Source organism: Ictidomys tridecemlineatus, chromosome 12, assembly GCF_052094955.1.
Source record: "Ictidomys tridecemlineatus isolate mIctTri1 chromosome 12, mIctTri1.hap1, whole genome shotgun sequence".
In the NCBI taxonomy this organism is placed as follows: Eukaryota; Metazoa; Chordata; class Mammalia; order Rodentia; family Sciuridae; genus Ictidomys; species Ictidomys tridecemlineatus.
In genome coordinates, this window is record NC_135488.1 from 17,917,743 (window position 1) to 17,941,051 (window position 23,309).

General features: G+C 32.0%; 1 long non-coding RNA gene across 1 annotated transcript; it reads left to right on the top strand.

The window, feature by feature from the left end:
* Positions 1-947: 947 nt before the first annotated feature.
* LOC144369548 (uncharacterized) lies at positions 948-22,009 on the top strand. The gene is made up of 3 exons (XR_013429339.1): positions 948-1,036; positions 17,573-17,645; positions 21,782-22,009. It is a non-coding gene; the product is annotated as an uncharacterized LOC144369548 (long non-coding RNA).
* Positions 22,010-23,309: the final 1,300 nt, after the last annotated feature.

Genomic DNA, 23,309 nt, shown 5'->3' on the forward strand with positions numbered 1-23,309 from the left:
TTTTTTAAACCCTTATTCCTACCCAACACAGTGTTGTTACTCATAAGAATATCCCTTTGCTTTACTAGTTAAATTTTAATCCTGTATCACTGTGTTCACTTTAAAATTCTAGTCTTGTCCTTTTTAGTTGGGATCCTATAGTCAATTTCAATCTATTATACAAAAAATTAGCCTTAAAAATAATAACCAGAAAATGTACTGATATCAGAATTAAGGAACTGGAGTTCAAATTTCATTGCTCTTATTGTTTGTACCCAGAAAAGCTTCTTTAATATATTTAAGTTTCAGGCTCATCCTCAAAACTATCATTTGGCCAGCATGTCAAACATATGCTAAAAAACTAGATGGTTGCTAAAATTCCTTAGAATTCTGAAATTTCTGAACTTTTGATTGCGTCAACAGAAAAAGAAATAATATTCAATTGACAAAGTAAAACAGAAACACAAAGAGAACAAAACAGAAAATACAAATAGAAATTAAATAAAAGTGTATAGTCATAGAAAAAGAAAAAAAGTATAAAAGTAAAAGTCTTCATAAAATGGTTAGGGGTAGTAATTGAAGAGAAACTAACTGGAAAATTGGGAAGTAGAGAAATTTGAATGTCCTCTAAGGATTAATATAATTAATATAACATTTTTTGAATAATATTATTCTTCACTTCCAGAAAAATAATTTCTCTACACCATTTGCTTGCTTGTTTATTAGAAACCATGTGGCCACAGCTCTGTGAGATTTTCCATAAAAGCTTTGATATATTAAGAAAAAAAAATGGTTACCAGTGGAACTGTCGATATCAGGACAAAATCTTGTACTATAACCTGGCTTCTCAGGTAAAATATAAATCAGAATTAACACAAAACTTTCTTTGGCTTTCTAATTTGATGATATACAATTAGAAAATTAAAAAGTGAATATATATGCTATTTAGAGTACATGTCAGATACATTGAAATAAATTGTAAAATTGAGTTTTCCTGTATAGGTCCCACTTGGTATCAACCTGTACAGTGGAACAACACAATGGAGTTGTCAGCCAGGTAAGACTACAGTCTAAACATAGCCCTGAAACTTATTAATTATGCAAATATGGGACAAATAGTCAACCTCTGTTAATGACAGTTGCTTTATTAGTAATTAACAGGTGATAAAATAGCACAGGTACTTTCAAACTGCTTATAAGACAATGTTAGGAAACAAGTGTTAACAAATGAATGTGGTGTCTGTCTCAGACTAGAATACTCAACAAATCCTTTTACCTTCACTCTCCACTTAGGTAATAGTCATTTAAAAAAAATCTATAAATTCATACCATCTTAATGAGTCATCTTTAGAACTTTCTTTCACTATTAAAGATAACAGCAAAATATATATTTTATCAAAAATGGAAATATAAAATATTAAAAGTTTATGACTCTGATGTTTTGTTATAAAATATTCCTCCAGGCCCATACTTGGAGAAATTTTTAGAAATAATATTAATTGTATTTCTGACAGGTAAGTAAAGAATGCATTAATAACTCCTATGTCTCCCACTTTGTACTTATCAAATGCATTGAGTAATCATGGGAATTATAAATTTGATACTTAAAAGTAAATCATTGGTCCCATAACAATAATCCTTACCAAAAACTGAAAAAATGAAAGAAAACTATATCATTATAACATAAAGTAGCATAAAGATATAAATGTCAAACCAGGAGAGACATGATGGTGGATTAGCAGGAAGTGGCTTTTCCCACAGCTTTACCACATGGGACTCAGAGAGTAAGAAAAGTATTTCTCTGTGAGGTGGGTGGTAAAAGCATGCCACTGATACTCAACATTTTTTTCTTTTAGCCCTGAAAACTGGGGAATTTTGGGGTGCATCAAAGATGAAAAACAAAACTAGAGCTTAGGTTTTGATGTGAGTGGGGAAAATCAGTACACGAGGACAGAAAAGACTGAAAAGTGCTGCAGACAAGGGGCTAGGGTTGTGGCTCAGTGGTAGAGTGTCTGTCTTGCATGCATGAGGCACTGGGTTCAATCCTCAGCACCATTTAAAAATAAAATAAAAATACTGTGTCCACCTAAAATTAAAAAATGTAATAATAAGAAGAATAAAAGTGCTACAGACTGTCTTGGAATAAAAAATCTGGGACCAAAGGGTCAAGGCTGCCCTGGGAGGACCCAAGCTACTCTACTCTTTAATCTGTGTCATGAAAGTCACCACCGGTTTGCCTGCTATGTATAGGAAGCTGAAGCTGGAGACATATTTAAACATTTGTAATGTGGTGGCACCAACTCAGACTTGGAAATTAGATTGATGTGTTGAGTCTTAGTCTGATACATAAATCTGCAGACACTAGCCACAAGACTTAAACTGAGCCTGGCAAATCACAAGAATTTATGCCTTGGACAGTATTTTTTTCTTGGGGTATTGCAAGTCAGATGAGCCAAAGAAAGCCTTTCCTCCTCTCTTCCTTTGATACAGCTGTTTCCAAGACCAGTGTCAGTGGCTTCAAAATCTCAATGACCAGGAGTGATGGAGCTTGGTGCTTGGGGGCAGACCTTAGGAGGTCAGAAAGAACAGTACCCTGGGAAGACAGAACTGGTAAAGCACTGGCCTCCCTGTTCCATGAATATAGCCCTGGGGAAAAGAGTGGGGTATAGTCCTAGGTGTGCATTGATTTATTTATGCCCAGTAACTCCCCATGCAAAGACTGGACCTCACTGCCTCCCCTGAGAACATCTTGTAGAACCTAGCATAACTTATATCCTTGGGGTGGAGCTGACAGCACCTCTCACAGTTTCACATACCATCCCATGGAGAAGAGAAACTGAGAGATGAAAAGACACTTTAGAACAGACAACAAGCACATACTCTCAGTAACAATCTTTTTTTTTTTTCTTTTTAGTTTTTCTATGTGTACTGATGGATACATGATGGACATTTATATACTTGTATATGTACATATTTGTTTATGATTTCTCATTTGAACAATTCTTAAACAGTTATTTTTTCTTACTCTTTTGTTGAGGGTTAAAGTTTTCAATTAGCATATTTTGGATTGACTTTATATTCTGTTTCAAAACTTTTAATTCTTTTTGTTTCTATTTCTCTCTTTTTTCTTACAGTCAAATTCCATTATTCTCTCTTTACTCTTTATTTCTTTTACTTTTTTTCTCTTTCTTCCTCATAAACAATATGTCCTGTATCACCTCTGCTTCTGCCCTATCTACATCTTGAAACTACTAATCCTTTTCTATCACCATTGCTTTTTTCCTCATAATGAACTCTAATTTTAATTTTTCTCAGCACTCTTGGTTTATAAAACTCCACACTCCACCACTCATGCTAAAGCAAAAATTAATACAACTGAAGCTATAGAAAACACCTCTTTTTTGTTTTATATAAATATAAATAATGATTACTTACTGTATTTACTGATATAAATTGATCCAGTTTTGTTTATTGTGCCAATTAACTTTGTGTGAAAATAGAAATTAAGTATGCAATTTAGTTTTATATATTTTATGCACAACTGGTTGCAATTATTTGCTCCCCCCATCTCTGAGCCATAGGATACCTATAGGATCACAAGAAATGCAAGACTAGAAGTTCTGTTGCTACATATCCATTTAGATACATGAGTAGACACACAAACAATATCAAGAAGCAAGGAAAAAAAGCATCCCAAACACACCAGAATGACTCAACAGCAGATTCCACAAAAACCACAGTGAAGAAAACATCAGAAAAGGAATTTTGAAAGTTTATATTTCAACTGACCTATGAGGTAAAAGATAATGTAAAAAGTAAAATCACAGAGAAGACACAAGAAGTAAAATTTCAATAAGAAAATAGAAGTTCTAAAGAAAAATTAATCAGAAGTTCTCAAAATGCAGAAATCGATAAACCAAATTAAAAATGCAATGCAAAGCATCCCCAATAGATGACTTTAATCAAATGTTAAGGTTTAAGTTAAGTACAAAAATGCCATAAGATAATCAATATATTCAGAAATGCCTGTTCACAATAATCGGCACACATTCAGGTTTAAAACACCAGAGGGACTAGTGATAGAAGGGCATTTCTTCAAAATTGTAGAAGCTGTAGTTGAGAAACTAAATGCCAATATCAAACTGAATAAAAAATTGAAACATTTTTTTCTGAAAACAAAAACAAAACAAGGATGTAAACTTTCACTACTCCTTGAAGCCCCAGCCAGAGCAAAAAAGCAAGAGAAGAAATCTAATGATATATACATAGGAAAGAAGAAGTCCTGTTGCCTCTGTTTAGTGATGACATGAACATTTTACTTACATGATATAAAATGCTCTGCCGCAGTCCGGCTGCAGCATAATAACCGGGGGTGGGGGGGGTGGGGGGGTGGGGGGGGGTGGGGGGGTGGGGTGTGACGAATAACTTGTGTACGTTGATGCAGCAGGAATGGAAGCCTTTTATTGTAGGACAACAAAGCTATTTATACATTTTGCACAGCTTATCTTAATTAGCATAAACTAGATACATCAGTCAACCAATAAGAAATCTCAACACTTAATGGCTCACTTTTGTTACTTCTCAAACCACTCCCTCTGGCATTTTGCCAGGCACCATCCAGACTTGTTTACGAACTCTAACATTTCTCTGGCAAAATACCACGTGTTATTTTGACTTGTCTACAGACCTTAACAATGCTCTATCAGAAAATGTATGGTGCTAATAACAAACCTACTAAAGAAGCTTATAGAAGAACATAATCCATAAATCAATTTTAATCCTATATTGCAATAGTAAACCTGCTTCAAAACAATTGGAAAAAATGTTTTATTCAAAAACCCGAAAAAAAAAATACTTGGGAAAATATCTAACCTAAGAGATGAAAAAACTCAACAATGAAAATTATAAAATGGTGAAGAAAAACAAATTGAAGACAACCTTAATAAGTGGACATACTTCCAATGTTCTTGAAAAAGCAAAATTATTATTATCTAAATGTTCATACTACCTTAACCAGTGAACAGACTCAGTACATTCCCAACCAAAATATCAATGACATCCTTCACAACGCAGACATTCTTCACAACACACAGATCAAACAGATTTCTTAAATTCATTTTGACCCAGAAGTGACATAGAACAGCCAAACGTATCCTGAACCAGAAGACTGATGCTGAGAGGTTCACAGTACCAGATATCCAAATATGTTGCAGAGCTTTACTAAAAAGCAGCATTATATTGGCACCAAAACAGACCTGAAGATAAATGAAATAGAAAACACAGACAAATCCACAAAGTGACCTGATAAGCAACAAAGCTTTCAAAAATATATGCTGGAGAAAAGAGAGACTATTTTTGTGATGGCTAATATTCCAGTGTGTGTGTGTGTACACACAAACACACACTCATATATAAAGAATATATATATATTCTTTATCCATTCATCTGTTGAAGGACATTACTCTTCATTATTGGATTAAATATCAGGTCCTTCTTGTTCAAAAGTTAATTTTAAGTTTTTGTAAAATACTTAATGATCAAAAAGGTAAGTTTAAAGTGTTACCATAAAAGAGACATCAAAAAGTGTAATAACAGGTATTGGATTTCTTATCCCAGTTTGGGGTTATAGTATTATAAAAGATGCATTTTTTATATCTTTATTTTATTTATATGTGCTGTTAAGGATTGAACCTAATACCTCACTCATGCTAGGCAAGCACTGTACTGCTGAGCTATAACCCCAGCCCCAAAATATACATATTGAAAGAAGAATACTTTATATATATTTTACTGTAAGCCAATTGTAGGTATACTTGTCATATTCTATGAAGATAAATCATATTATAAATGAATTCATAAATTTGAATGTAAACAATATGTCTTTAAAACTTTTTTGACTTGAAATTATCTTTTTAACTGGGGAGGATCTATAATAGTGCAAAAAATTCACCATAAACATGTCAATTTACCAAAGCATTTCAAAAATTTTTTTCTGTAGTATCTAAAAGATTTTCTAGCAACAGAAACTTATCAAATAACAAAATAGTCTTTTATTATTGACTTTCAATTATGTATGTTTTACACAAGATTAAAGGAGAAATTAAAAATGTTAAACTAGAAAATTTTCAGAGAGCACTGAATTTTTAAGAATACTAAATCAGCATAGAAAGAGCCAGAGCATAAAAAGACATTTTTGTTTTTTTTCAAAAATCAATTAAAATGTAACCATATTTAACTTCAGATATACCTTGAAAGAAGATGAGGTAAAGAGAAAAAAATGATGATATGCTACATGAAAAAAATAAGAACCCATTAAAAGAAAAAGAAACAGAATATAACAAAGAGGATCAAGTGAGAAAGCAAGCTGAAATCTCTGTTTTTACAATAGGTTCAGAATTCGAGACTGCAATAAATCATTTTAATCAGGTAAATGGATTTTCAGTAAAGTTTCAAATGTTTACTTTATTTCATCCACATTATTTATAAAATCCCTTTAACTTACTGTATGTGGCCATGCTCATTTAATGATGGCAATGTGGTCTGAGGTATGTGCTGTTTGGCAATTTCACCAACATGCAGTCATCATGTGTGTGTACATCCACACACTTCAGACATCTCCCACAATGTCAGGAAATACAGACTTACAGGACCTCAATTTACATGCAGTCTGCTGTTTCTCAAAGCATTGGTATGTGGTGTGTGAACTACTATTTTGATTTAAAACACAATGTTTTCTGATTCTAAATTTAAATGATGACATTCATGACAAAACTATTTACAGCAAATCCTAGCATCTTGTAGATGTTCAGCATTTGTTTCCTAAATGAAGAAGTTTAGATTAATCACTAATATAGATTCCAATTTAGGGGTTTTTATGTTAAGATACAGACTAAATAGTTATGCAACTAGTTAAAACATTTTTTAGAAAGTGTTTCACAATTACATTTCTGTCTGTATTTAAGAAATGTTTTCTCTTACCCAAATTTATCTGTCATTTGTGCAGTTGAAATATAAGACATTTACTCATAAAGAATAAACACTACCTTTTAGAATTATTTTTAATTTTTTTTTAAAGAAAGAGTGAGAGAGGAGAGAGAGGAGAGAGAGAGAGAGAATTTTTAATATTTATTTGTTTTTAGTTCTCGGCGGACACAATATCTTTGTTGGTATGTGGTCCTAAGGATCGAACCCGGGCCGCACTCATGCCAGACGAGCGCGCTACCGCTTGAGCCACATCCCCAGCCCTAGAATTATTTTTTAGTCTTGAAGCTACCACTCTTAAATTTAGCTTTTAGAATTCTATCACCTACTGATATACAGCCAAAATCTTGCTGAAATAAATTTGTAGATTTCAGCAGAGCAAAATGAAACCTACAGACAATATCAATGAGACCAGAATGCCAGAATTTACTATATGAAATTTCAGTAATACATCTTTGCAAACAAAACATAGTTGAACAATAACTATTGATCATGGGAAAGTGTAGAGTGTTTTAAATCCATATATTTATAACCATAATGTACATACTTTGAAGGTAAGGGTGGCATTTTTTGTCCCATTGAATTAAGTAATGTTCTTAATTTTAACTCTATTTCTCTATAGCAATCCCATGATGACTTTCAGCATAGCCATATTAAAAGACTTTTAATATTTTCCACAGGAATAGATAATTTTTCAATCATCTCAAAACCGTTGCTTCTAATAGTAAATCTTCTATTTTGGAAATGTGACTTCACTCTCTTGTAAATCATGACCTATATTCACATATGAATACCTTACCAATTTTATGTGAACATAGGAATGTAATGTCAGATTCATTCTACTATCTCTCCCCTCCTCTCTCAGCCCTTTATTCCTTTTTGTCTAATCCATCAAACTTCTATTCTCTCCTCCCCCACTGTAATATGTGTTAGCATCCACATATTAAAGAGAATATTTAGACTTTAGTTTTGGAGGACTGGATTATTTCACTTGGCATGATAGTCTCCGGTTACATCCATTTACTGGCAAATGCTACAGTTTCATTCTTCATGTCTGAGTCCATTTTGTATATATGACACATTTTCTATATCCATTCATCTGTTGAAAGGCACCTAGGTTTGTTCCACAGCTTAGCTTTTGTGAGTAGCTGCAATAAATACTAATGTGGCTGTGTCACTATAGTATCATTTGAGTATACACTGAGGAGCAGAATAACTGGGTCAAATGGATGCTCCATTCCAGGTTTTCTGAGAAATTTCTATACTGCTTTCCTGAGGGATTGCTTGGTGCAATGTATGAGTGAATCTTCCCCACATTCTCACCAACATATATTGTTATGTGCATTATTTATATTTATCATTTTAACTAGAGTGAGGTGGAATCTCAGTGTAGTTTTAATTTCTTTTTTTTTAATTGCTAAAGATGTTGAACATTTTTTTTCATATACTTGTTAATTGTTTGCACATCTTGTTTTTGAAGTGCCTGCTCAGTTCTTTTGTTCCTTTATTAATTGGGTTATTTGTTGTTATTTTTTGTGGGATGTCTTTGTGTGTGTGTGTGTGTGTGTGTGTTAATTTTCTGAGTTGTTTATATTTTCGGGAGATTAATGCTCTATCTGAGGTGTCAGTGACAAAGATTTTCTCCCATTCTGTAGGCTGTCTACTCACACTCTTGATAGTTTTACTTTGCTGTAAAGATACCACCCAATTTATTGATCCTTTATCTTATTTCTTGTGCTTTAGAGTCCTTTTGAAGAATTCAGTTCCTACACCGACATGATGCAACACTGGGCCTGTCTTGTATTGTAATAGGCCTAGGGTCTCTAGTCTAATGTCTAGGTCCTTGATACACTTTGTGTTGAGTTTTGTGTGGGGTGAGAAATAAGGGTTAAATTTCTCCTACTAGATATAGGTTTTAAGTTTTTCCAGCACTATTAGTTAAAGAACTTGTCCTTTTCCCAATGCATGAATTATACTGTGTTTGTCTAGTGTTAGATAACTGTATATATGTGGATTTTCTCTGTGGCTTCTCTTCTGTTCTGCAAAGTTTTTTTTTTTACATTGGCAAACTAACTAATCACTGAATCTATTTTTTTTATCCTGATGTAATGAAGATTTTTTCAATCCTTAATTATTTTAATAACCAGGAATTGAACCAGGGTGGTCAACCACTGAGATGCATCCCCAGCCATTTATTTATATATTTATATATTTATTTATTTATTTATTTATTTATGAATGAGTCAGTGTCTCGCTGAATTGCTGAAGACTGGCTTTGAACCTGTTATCCTGCTGCCTCAGTCTCCTGAGACACTGGTATTATAGGCATATGCCACTGAACCTGGCAGTTCTTACATTCTTTAAGTTGTAATTTTCTAATACTCTCATAGATCCATTTTCTTGAATAAACTTTTAAACTCTTGGGAATTTATATTTCTACAAGCTCAGAAATTTACATCTAATTTTTCTTCAGTGAGGTATCTATTTATTGAAACACTTTCACCATATAAACACTTTCACCATATAACAGGTTATTCTTTCATTTCAGTAAAAATTATGAAATATAATTTTATTGAATGCTAGTTAAATGCATCCTTGGTTTTACTTAAGTTTCTTCTAGTGATGGGACAGAGAACAAGCTATTGCATAAATATCACAGGAATAAGGATGAAGTCTATTAAGAGACTGGCAATGGACACAATAAAATATCAGAACCAGGAAAAGAAGTGTTTTGAGGATACTGAGATTTTAAGAGAAAAGAATATCAGCCTTCCATGGTAACACAAATTGAATGAGGAAACACATATGGAAATATTTCAGGACAATGAACAGTTGGATATTTGGAAAGCTGAGAGTACAGTGCAAAATTTCACACTGAGAGTGAAAAATAAATCATAGAAGACCAGGAACAGAAGCCAAATCACAACTTGCCAGACTTGGTGCTGCTTTACACCATCATGGTGAAAGTCCAAAACCAAAAATAAGTCTAGACTTGCTTTTAAGAGAACAAAAGATAAAGACATTAGTTCACAGGAAGAAAAGAATATTGATGTATCTAACCTAGAAGTTAGTAGTGAGATTCCTTCCCAACAGGTTCCAAAGCCTGAAATAAAAACAAGTAACCTAGAAAACAAGCTGTGTCAGATAAGAGGTACACTGAGAGAAACGACTTTGGCTACAGAACAGGTAAACAGACACCTAAAACAAACATAGTGCTAACTGAAGGGGATGGAACACGGGTATCAAAATGAACAAACAAAAAGGAATGCACAACTCAGAAAGCAGGAAGCTTCTAGAGAAAATGTATCTAAACTACAAAGTGAAACTACATTGCATGAAGACCAATTGCATGACTATCAGAACAAAGGTGACAATAAAAAGATGGAGTTATTAATATCCAAATTCAATTTTTTGATGTTATAAGAAAACTTCAAGCTCAGAATGATAGACATAATCTCATGCTGGAAAACAAATATTTGGAATTAATCAATGAAACTAATCATTTAAAAGAACAACTGGATCAATATGGAAAAGAGAAAGCAGAAGAAGTAAGTATCAAGCAAGCTAACTGAATAAAGGTCTTCAAAGGAATACTCAAAGTGACATCTGCTTATGGTTAAATGTTGAATCTTAATGAATATAAAAATGTAGATATTGTAACTGTGTTTTCTATATCAACCCAGAAGCAGAACCTGTTTTACAGCAAATATAATTTAAACCTTATTAGCAGCACAACCAATCTGTGTTTGAAGTGCTAAGTCTTCCAATTACTCTGCTCTTATTCTTACACACTGTGTACATATTTTAAAATAACTATAGGTACTCATGTGCCAACTAAACACAAAAGACTTAGATAAAATGGATTTTTATATTTAAAAAGTAGGAAATTTTTAAAACTTGGGACTGATAGATCCCTCAATTTAAGAAATTATGTTTCTTATAAAGATTTAAGAGACTGCGTTACAGATTTTTTGTAAAAGTATATGCTGACATTAGTAATATGGTATCAATAATGCTGAAACAATACCTAATTTTGGTGCTGTTAATTCAACCCAAAGTTTACATGTGCTCTACCAATGAGCTACATCCCATCTCTGAATAACAATTTTAATGTGTCCTCGTTGCCATAAGTTAAGATCACAATGAAATAGATAATGGAAATGCTCATATCTAGTTTCAATTAAATTAGTTACTTTGACATTTCATTCCAGATTTCCCAATTGAACTGAAATGTAGATGCTGTATTTTGTAAGAAACTTTTTTCACTATATTTTTATATATTTCTAATTGGTAAATTTATTTTTGGTCATTTCAATTCAACTTAAATCTGAAAACTGTCCTGATATTTTTGTTTGTTTGTTTTCATTCATGATTTGTCCACCTCTTTAAAACCATCTATTTGTTATTATCATAAATTGGGACTAATGTGATGAATTGCAGCAAAACCGCAGTTGATTTCATCTGTAATTTATTGCATATATCCATGATAACTTGCTAATAGTTTTCTTCATTTCATGGCCCAAATCCTATTCTGAAAGTTACATAGTGTCTTTAAGTACAAAGATAATTGTAGCCATCTAAAGTTTATTAATTTGTCACTGAACCCCCATGTCCAGACTAATGAGGGTGGCAGGGTTTATGTACAGTAGGAGTGGTGTGAGAACCAGTGAGAATTCTAGGAGATATGGACAGGCAGCGAAGTGCCTTAGGTTACCAAGTGTCTTCTTTATTCTTTGTGAAAGTATATTGGAATTATTGTAGTGAAGATTCATGAACATATATTGGAATTATTTTAGTAAATTTCAAAGATGTGAGGATGTGGGGTATTAATTTGATCTTCTAATAAGAGAGGGATAATAAACTCTGTAAAATTCATCACCACCAATGAGACCTGTGTAAACATTTCTGATTGAGAATTCAGTAGTTTTTTTAAAAATTGCAACTTTATCAAGGGCAGTATGTAGAGATACAGGGTTTGACCCTGTTGTCTAAGGAATTTGATAGTTATTAGGCAGGAGTACACAACCTTCTGTTTCCTTAGGAGAATTCAGAAAAAAACAGGAGTGTTCACACATAAAAAAAAGAGGATAAATTGATGTATGTAGTGATATTTTTTCAGATTAAACATAATTATAAAATATTATTAATATATTTTTAAAGTGAGCTGAGTAACAAAATCATTAACAGAAATATTAGGTAGTTAGTTGTGAGACATCTTGAAAAACAACTGGCTGGTACCCTGAAATTACAGCATGTATCAGAGGTTTCACTAGAATATTTACCACATTTTCACATAAATTTAAAAGATAAAGACATTAATAAAGACATTAAGACAAATGACAAATATGTACAAAATTGAGCATGTCAACTGTAAATCTACTTCTACTTAAGTAATAAAACATGTTCTGGAATAGTAATTTCAATGAACACCTTTCTTTATATTTTCATTATAATTGATTTTATTATATTTTGGATCTTTATACTGCACTAATTTCCTTACATTTAAAATTGTACATTGGAATATTTTTCTTAAAAGTCTTGCATCTTTTATTAAAATATCTTGTCTCAGGAAAGCTGACACTATTTTTCTATAACCCAGCAGCTTTTAATGCTATCTCTACTTCCATGGTACAATAAGGAAAATTAAATCAGAGGTACTATTTAATAGAATGTTTCAGAAAATTTTGTTATTCTTACTTTCATTTTTGTGCATCTATACAGAACCTGCAGGTAATTTAGTAAATTATTTTTTTAAATGTGTACAAAAGGTTTTTATGCATTTCTCAAAATACAGGTAGGTTTTAGGTTTTTTTTTAATTTTTGAAAAACTTGGGCTGTTTCTTTTAATTTTATTTTAGATACATATGAAAGCATATAAAAATTTTGATTATGTTGGGATTGATATCCAAACTAAAAAATAAAAAATGTTAGCCAAGGATTTTTTTTCTTAGATCTCTTAAAAGATATTTATTTTTATGATATATGTAATGCATATGACATGTAATTCACCCATTTTACATTTAAAATTCAGTGTCCCTTAGTTCATTAACAGAGTTATATAACCATTTAAACAGTTAATTTTTAGAAGATTTTCATGTTTTGAAAAGAAACCTGGAACCTCTTAGCTGTCATCTTTTTAATCCCCATACTTCCAAAGTCCTAGATATCCACCAATATATTTTTAGTAATTTATAAATGTAAACAATAGTAATTTATCTATTTATTTTTCTTTTTCGATATGCATGACAGTAGACTGTATTTTGACATTTACATGCATGGAATATAACTTCACAATTTTATATTTGTACATAATGTGGATTTACACTGGTCATGTATTCATATGTGAATATAGGAAAGTCATGTCAGATTTATTCTACTGTTTTTCCTGTCTCCATTCTCATTCCCATCCAATTTGTCTAATCCAATGAAATTCTATTCTTTCCTCTCCCATTCTTTACTGTGTGTTAGCATCCACTTATGAGAGAGCACTTTCAGCATTTGGATTTGGGGGATTGGTATATTCCAGTTAGATGATAATCTCCATTTTTATCCATTTACTGGCAAATGCCACAATTTCTTTTTTCTCACAGCTTAGTCATATTCTATTGTGGGTATATGACATATTTTTAAAAAATATATTCATTCAAGTGCACCTCGTTTGGTTTCATAGCTTAACTGTTGTGATTTGAGTTGCTACAGACATTGTTGTGGCTGTGTCACTGTAGTATGATAATTTTAAGGATTTTTTTTGTGTAAACCAATGAGTTAGATAAGTGGGTCAAATGGAGATTACATTCCAAGACTTCTGAGGACTCTCCATACTGCTTTCCAGAGTGATTGCACTAATTTACAGTCCCATCAGCAATGTGTAAGTGAACATTTTCTCCACACTGCCGCCACCATTTATCATTACTTGTATTCTTCTAAATTGCCATTCTGACCCGAGTGAGATGGAATCTCAGAGTAGCATTTGCATTTCTCTAATTGCTAGAGATATTCAATTTTTTTTTCATATATCTGATGACCATTTGCATATGTTCTTCTGTGAAGTGCCTTTTCAGTTCCTTTGCCCATTAATTGATTAGGTTATTTGGGTTTTGCTGTTATTGGTTTTTTTTTTTTTGGTGTTAAATAATTTGAATTATTTGTATATTTTGGAGATTAATGTTCTATCTGAGGTGCACATGGCAAAGATTTTCTCACATTCTGTAGGCTCTCTGTTCATATACTTGACGGTTTCCTTTGCTGTGAAAAAGATTTTAGTTTGATACAAACCCATTTATTGATCCTTTAAAAAAATAGTTGTATATAGACCACAATAACTTATTTATTTTAATGGGTGCTGAGGATCAAACCCAATTCCTCACACATGGAAGGCAAGCACTCTACCCCTGAGCTACAGTCTCAGCCCCTTGTTGAGTCTTTTAAAAATATTTTTAGTTACATATTGACTCAGTATCTTTATTTATTCATAAATGGTGCTGAGGATCAAACCCAAAGCCTCACACATGCTAGACAAGCACTCTACCACAGAACTATCAGCCTCTATTAATTGATTCTTGATATTACTTCTTGATTTTGGGGAATTTTGTTGAGAAAATTGGATTATAGTTCCAACTCTAAAATTACTCTGTAATGGATATTTTATACAAGTAGATTTATACAACAGTAGGTCTTTCTTATTTACAAGCTTCTTTGACTTAGAATACTGTTTGCAGGTATCCTCTGAAGAATCTTGTTTTATGACTATATCACTTAGACAGTCATCAGCTGGTGAACTTTAAAATGCTTCCACCTCTTGGCTACACCAATAGTACATGGCTGGGAACATATATTTACAAGTTAATGTTTTGACATATTTTTATTACCATGCCTGTTGGTGTTGTCTTCATGAATTGTGCTGATTTTACTATATCTCTGTCTTATTCATGCTGTGCTTTCTGTCTTGTCTGTTTTTATTCACTTAATCTATTTTATTCAGAGCTCACATAAAAATAAATTTTTCTTTTTCATGCACTTTCTCTGACTTTTCTATCACCAACAGTGTTTGCATGGTGATTATCTTATTGAGCAATAAATTTGCTCAAGATGAGAGTAATATCTAATATTCACACATATTCTAGGATGAATGGAAAATATTACTAACCAATTTTTTTAACAAAATTACTATTTTATATCAACCAATAATTTTTGTTACTTGACCTGTCAAGACTTTTATTGTATTTCAGTGATAAAATATAAAATTAAATTAATTTAATCCAATAGTGAATTCATCTGTAGAATGTTCATACATTTGTTAGTATTGGAAAAAATCTTCTATATTGATTTCCCCAACATTTATTAGGTAGCCAGAATAGGGATTTATAGATCTGCAATCCTTGACCAACTGAAAAGCTAATATATCATATTATAGAAACTTAATATACTCATCATAATGCTGGTATGAAATATGTTTTGTTTCCATTGAGTTTATGTAAAAATTGTTGTTTGAGTTTGGGTCAAATATTTTAAATATCTTATTTTCATATTATGTTATTCCATACTTATTTTATCCATGCAGATAGATGATCTTACTACAAAGATGGACACTGTCTCTTCAAAGCATTTATGTTTGAAAGCAAATTATGACTGTTTTATGCAGATTTTTTTTTGATTTTGAAAAGTATGCAAGATACATTGGAAAAAAAGGGAGAAATCAAAAGAAGTTGGAAGAGATGTTATAAACTTCTTAAGGCACACACAGAGCACTAGAGTAGAATGAGGCCAAGGAGTATGGTGGGAAAGTGACATTGAACAATGAGCAAGATGGAATTTAGAGGAGATGCAAAAACAAGTACTTCTGGTTTTACAAGCTATCTTATTTTTCTGCAGTGTGTTATGATTCATTTAATTGTAAATTGTATACATTATATGTGTATTCTACATCTCTTGGGAAAAGTGTTGTGCTCGAATTCAGGAACTCCAAAAGACCACCAGAGACCCTGATTGACATAAGCAGCAAAGAGATATTTATTGGGAGCTACCTCGGTCCTCAGCGTGCACACAGCAACAGGTGACACTGAGAGCCCTCGAGCCCAGGGCTTGCAGCAGTTTTATACACTCTTTGGGGAAGGTAGGGACCCCACATACATCATAGCATCTCTTAGCAAATCATCACATAACGTGGGAAAATCAAACAACAACTCTAAAACATGAGTAGCACATTCAGTGGTGGGAACAAGTTGGGTAGGGGTGATTGGTTAGTGCAAGAGGGGAATTCATTTGAACTGATTGGTTTAGGCACGAGGGGTCTACATTCTAAACTATATGGTTTCCCAACATGTTCTCAACCACCATAAACTACTGGGAGAGTTATCTGGCATCCCAAGTATTTTTCTGGTCCCATGCTGCTCTGTGGCTGCTGGGGGGGGTTGCTATGGGTCCCCACCTACCCTGACTGAGTCAGAAAAACCTGGCCCAGCAGATCTCTCCTCTTATTTGTAGATAAACAAGGGTATGTTCCTAGGAGTTCTCTGTGAGTCTTTCCAAGCACAAAGGTTACACCCCCTTCCTTGGACATGCTTTGCTCTGAGGTAGAGGCTTGTTTTTCAAAAGTTGTTGTTTAGATTTGTAAGAGAAAAAAAAAAACAATTGATACTCCCGTAAAATACCTCAGTTTATGTCATTCTTATAGCTAATTCAATCTTAATAATGATTTTCATCAGATAACTGTTGCATATTTGATAATAGTGGGCATAAATAAGACTATGAGGAGAAAAGAAGAAAATGTGATGCAGAAATATAACAAACTTTTGAATTGTTAGGGTAAAATTTTCAACTTTTATATTTTGAATTGATTCTATTATTCTTTAAATTTTCAGATAATATAAGTACTAATATTATAATGATTCATGACTGAGAGCACTGTTCAATGGTACATAGCTAGCTTAGCCTTTGCAAGGGCCTGGGTTTCATTCATAATAGAAAGGAGCAGGAGGAGACAGGAAAGGGGAGAGGGATAGAAATGAGGAGGAGGAGAGCAGGGAATGAGGAAGGAAAAGAGGAGAGAAAGAACTCAATTATTACTAGTTCTTATTTTATGTAATTGATACTGATGACAGAAGTTAAAAGTCTGATATCTTTTTTCTTCAGATTCAAAATTACTGTCTAAATTTTTGACTCAGAACTAAATGAAATAAATACATAATAATTATTTGTGTTGTAATATTTTCTAAAATATATTCTTTTTATTTTCTTTAGGCACAAGCAGTAGTTGTGGAAATTTCTGAACAAAGAAAGACTAATTTTGATTCAATAAGAAGTCAGATGAAACTCAGAATTAGCAATCTGGAATCCAAACTGAATATTCTAAGAAATACAACTGAAAGAATATAGGCACTTCTATATAGAAGAATCCAAATTCCAAAAGTATGTCAAAACCTAGACTGAAAGGGAGCAGATTATTCTCCTTAATTTGCCTACACTGCATAACTTTGAGACAGGTTCATGAGATCAGTAGCATGCAAAAGCTAACTAGACCATATAATTTGTGGAAGTAATGTTAGGAAATGAATGTACTTTTGTAATATTAGACTAGGAAGTTTTTTATCTTTCACCCACCTTTGCGTTTTAGATCTTGAAGCAAACTATCAAGCTTTCTTCTCCTAGTGTTCTCCTATATGTAATGCGGTCTATTAGACTTTTAGGTAAGTATTTTTGAAGTTTTGTAATTCAGATAATTATATTGTGACAAAACTTTATCTACATAGAAACATGAACAAGTTTCACAATTTTTGAAAGATTATAACTTAAACTTTAAGTGTCCAGTGTTGCTATAACTACATTCTGAGCACATTCTGATTCCTAATAAATTGACTGCTTTGTATTTTAATCTTTGATATTATCCTTACATGTACCTAGAGACAAAATGTTCTATATATTTTTTTCTCTCTACATTATAATACTTGTGATGAAGGAAAAATAATCACAGGGATGAAGAGAAGTATAACCTGCAGAGTGATTAAAACTATTTTCATGGTCAGTCTTGGGGCCTGTAAATAACAGAATAATTAGGCAGAAGTCTCTTGAATCCCTGGTAACAAACTCATGATCCAAATTTCTTGGCAGCAGCTTTAATCTATCTTGATCACCAACCCAGCTATCTTGTTCTACACCAGTGGTTGTTGCTCTGAATTGTCTCAGTGCCAAATGCTTAATTTACCTAGGTAATAAATAGAATATGCATATCTGGTAGTAAATGCTTGAAAAAATCTTCAAGGAATATTCTTTAAGTCCTTGAACTGGTTCACTAAATATATATCTTTCTAGCCTTAGTAAAATTTTCTAGTTGCATATATTTAAGGAATCCATCATAATAAAATGGCTTTGGTAGTCAACTAAAATAATGTATACATTATCTGCTATATGTATCTTTAAAATACCAATATATTAAAGGCTTCCTCAAGAATCTTCCAAGGAGAGTCATTCAAGAAGGCAGCATTGTTATCTGCCAAGTTATACATCTCTGATTTCTGTCTCTCTTTCACCTACATTGCTTTAATTGCAAGTTTGAATATGCAATTAAATGTACATAGGTTCAGAAAAATTTTAAACCCATAATTGCATGCACTTCCTTTGTTCTGTTTCTTTTAAGTGTTGTGCTCACTTACTGAGAATTTCCACCTACTCTTTTTAAAAAATATTTTATTTAATTATAGATGGACACAATACTTTCATTTTGTTTATTTATTTTATATGGTGCTGAGGATGGAACCCAGTGCCTCACATGTGTAGGCAAGTAATCTACCACTGGGCCACAATCCTTCCACTTACTTTTATGACAAGTTTTAAAATTATTCTTTTATTTGATGAAAATTTAAAAAGTGCTTTTAAATATAAATAAAATTGAGGTTAATTTTGACATAAGCATGAAATATCAAGTGCTTTAATTCAGTTACCAGTACTTCCACTTTATCTACCTTGCTTCATCCCTGTGTTCTCTTACTTCTACTCTACTGATCTTACAGTTATTTGTAGATTTTTAAAAATTTTTTAAAAATTATACACTATGGATACACATGAAGGTGAATTTCACTGCGGTATGTTCATATTCCTATCCAGAAAAAAAATTGATCAGATTCATTCCACTATTCCACACTTAGTGCTATCCCCAACTTCCTGGGTTAGGTTGGGTTATTTTTAGGGTTAGGATTAGGGGTTGCATTTTGTAACATGAGCTCTTCAGTACAACCAGGTGATTTTCTTTATACTAAGACTTGTTTTGAATGAGTCAAATATTATTCCAACAATGATGAACTATATTTTTTAAGAGCTGATAAGAAATACAATATTCAACTATTTTGAACCCATTTGAAGATATTTCTATAATATTTGAGAATTTTTTTATTCAGGGGTAATATTGCATCAATAAAATATCTGTTTGAAAATGAACAAATTAAAGATAGCATCTTGCTTTTATTGTGTACCATTGTTGTTAGAATAACCATTTGATTGCACCTTGGTTTATAGCTTCCATTTTTTTTTTTTGTACCAGGGATTGAAACCAGGGGCACTCGACCACTTAGCCACATTCCCAGATGTATTTGTATTTTATTTAAGGCAGGGTCTCACTGAGTTGCTTAGAACCTCACATGATGAAGCTGGCTTTGAACTTGAGATCCTCCTGTCTCAGCTTCTTAAGCCACTGAAATTACAGGCATGTGGCATCATGCCATTCTTCCATGGTGTTTTGATGATCATCTTAATACAGAGTAAATCCATGCATAACAATGTTAAATGTGGCCTCAACCTGATTCTTTTATTTGGCATTTTCACTTAAAAAAATCACTGGAGAACAAATATAAGCTTTATAAAACAACACTGAAGTTAAATAGTTGTGACAGAAATAAATAATTTTTAATACATAAATTACAATGTAATTTAATAGCTGATATATATATATATATATATATATATATATATATATATATATATTAGTTTCTTAGCTTACATGAATATCTTTCTGAAGAAAGTGAGAGAATCAGGTTTGAAGTGCTTCAGAGTCATGAAATTAGATGACCATGCACAAAAAGAGAATGAAAGTTAGTTGTTATGCAAGATGCAAGTATAAGTTGTTCTTATTAGTTTTTACCAGAAAAATGAGATAATTTACCAATTACAAAACAATGATAAATTGTGTGTGAATGTAGACCCAATGCAAAGGGAGATTTTTTGGGAGCAGGCAACTCTCTCTCCTTAGTATTTCTGAGAGACAGTAAATTTCTTTTACTTATTCATAAACTAGTTTATTTAAAACTTAATCTAATAGTGTACATTTTCTGTGGAACATTAATTTGCCATATCATGCTAGCCTTAATGAGAGAGTTTAAAAAACCACTCTTCTACCAAGATACAAAGGTATGTCTCCTTAATCACTGCAGAATGCCTTCAAAGGTGAGGGGAAAAGAGGAGAAGATAAAAATACTAGAGAGGAAGAGTGATCAAATTATTTTATGTGCATATGTGAATATTTCATAATTAATTCCACTATTATGTATAATTAAAGTCACCAGTAAAATTTTTGTTTAAAATAATTTCCCTTAAAAATAGAATAGAAAAAGAGAAAGACAGGAATGGGAATTCTGTCAGCCAAAATAATTTGTTTTCACATCAAAATTGTAAAGGCATTGAATGTCACCTTATTGTTATCACTACAACATATTTACTATGTTCAGTAATATATTTTAGACCCTACTTTGGGAATTAGTAAGAGAACAGCTATTATACAAAGAACACTCAACATGGTGATATTTATATAAGAGTTGGAAGTATTTTCACACATTTCTCACCAATGCACATCTATAACACGACAAATTCTTACCTGGTAATAACTTCTGAGAAGAAATCAATTATAATTAAAGAGATATGTATTTTTCCCAAGTCTGAAAATCACCAAATCAAAGACCTTAAGTTTGAAACTGCTTTTTTTTTTCCACTTCTGCCCCACTATGAAACTGTCAGCCTATACGCTGACATTCTTCTGTGGAAAAAAAAATGGCTTCACCCATTTATGGTTTATGGCCAAAAGCCCAGACTGACCTAGTAACAGTCATGCATTTAAAATACCTAGTCATGACTTTGTCATAAGTTTACATTTTGCCCTCAATAAAAGTATGAATTTTCTTAGGCAAAAATCAAAATATCCAAATCAACTGGATTTTTGTCAGGTTACTCAGCCTGTCTCATCTCACTTGCTTTACTGTCACTTTTCTCTAGAATCTAGTGATACTGGGCCACTGTGATTCCACAAGTGTTCTTTTTCATCTTGGTGTCTGTATGCACCTCTTCCCCTGTGTCACAATTTCTCCTTTTATTTCAAGTGTTAACTCATGTATCACTCTCACTGAAGGACCTCAAACACTGACACAAATTTTGCACAAAAGTTTCTTCTAAGTGTCCCAGTAGTATCCTGTGTTATTCCTGTCATAATGCTAATGACTCTGTACAATCTGCCTGCTTGCCTGCTTTTCAAGCTATGGTATATGACTTTTGAGGTGTGTCCATTATCATCTCTATGTTGTCATCCCAGTGCTTGCCAGAATACCCTAGGATATGGTTTTCAAATTTATGCATAAAGGGTGGAAAACCCAAAGTTCTGATACTCAGTCATAATGATAACTGTGTATAAAAATTTGGTTATATTGCATTTCATAGTAATTTTGTATTGTGGTCATGTCTATTTTTCATTCTTATAAACAATGAAATGTTCTCAACTTCTTCACTGATTCATACTTATAAAATCTTTGAGACAAAAATATAATTTTTTTCTTATCACTTGCTGCAGAATTTTGAATCCTGACCATGGGAGCTTCTGCCTTAAGAATCACTAATGAACCAAGAAGAGATACAGTTTTGGAAACATAAGGATATACAGATTTTAAGAAAAAAATATATATATGAAGGCAAATCTTTTGGTTTTTTTTTCAGACTGCTGATATAATATCTAAATTGTTTATTGTATTTTTATTTATATGATGCAAAAACTTTATTGAAATGGATGTGTGTCTCGTATATAATGATGAAATTCTCAAAATCTGAAAATTATTTACATCTGTAATAAAATTTGAAGTGGAAATGCAAACCAGTTTTTATTGAGATGTTTTTTTAAACTATCTAAATGCTTGCATTTAAGCTCAATTCAACAACCAAATGGTCAACAGTAATTTGGTAGATCTAAATATCACATTAATGATGGATTATTTTTAATATAAAAAATGTATCACTGAATATGGGTTTAGAGAATTAGGCAACATTATTTTGGTATGCTGGTTACTATATTCACTAATGTATAAATGTATTAGAATTAGTATACTGCATCAAACATACAATCTTTAAATTTTTATAATTTTAATTTGAGGCACTTACTTAACAATTTTTCCTAATAAGAAACAGTGTTTGAATATCATAAATATCATTTGCCTTTTCTTTCTGTTTATACAATCTTGGGAAATAATAGTAAATTTACAGATTCTAATATAAAGTACTTTTGTCTACTGAAGCATTTTAAATTGAATTGCTAGAATATGCTATCATTAATGATATTTTTAGTATTTTCTACAAGTCAGAACATGCTAGGTAACTGCAATACAATCTTCGTTCAGTATGAATTTTTCAAATATTAACAAGTAACAGCATACTTGTTAATCATATCAGTTTTATAATCATATCAGTTTTATAATGTTTATATTGTTATCTACTATGTTCTGACTTGTAGGTCATACTAAACATATCATGAAAGATGGCATATGTTAGCAATTCACTTTAAAATGCTTCAGTGGACAAAAGTACTTTCTATTAGAACTTGCAACTTTAGTATTATTTTCCAAGTTTTTATAAAGGGAAAAAAGAAAAAAAAATAAGCAAACGCTATTTCTCAAATCAATACAAAAATATCCTATTATAATGCCTTCAACCACTTAATCCTCAGGTAATTTTCATGTTTTTCTAGTAGCCTTATATTTCCTTCATAAAAAAATATTTCATTCAGAGCCATGAAATGAAATTAATTGTAGTATTTTATGGATGCCTTCAGATTTAAATATTCCTTAGTCTTTTCTTAACTTTCATGACCTTGAATCTTTTCAGGAAGAAAGCTCATAGAATGTGCTTAAGATGGATTCTCTGGTTTCTTTGTGATTGGAACTAGATTACATGGTTTTGGGCAACAGTATCACAGAAATAATTCTATGATTTTCTCTTTGAATCACATCATGTGACCTATAATATCCTCATTACTGATGATGTTAATATTGGTCATTAATGTGATATTTGCATAATTTTATTTTGTAATTTTTTTTGTTGGGAGATAGTTT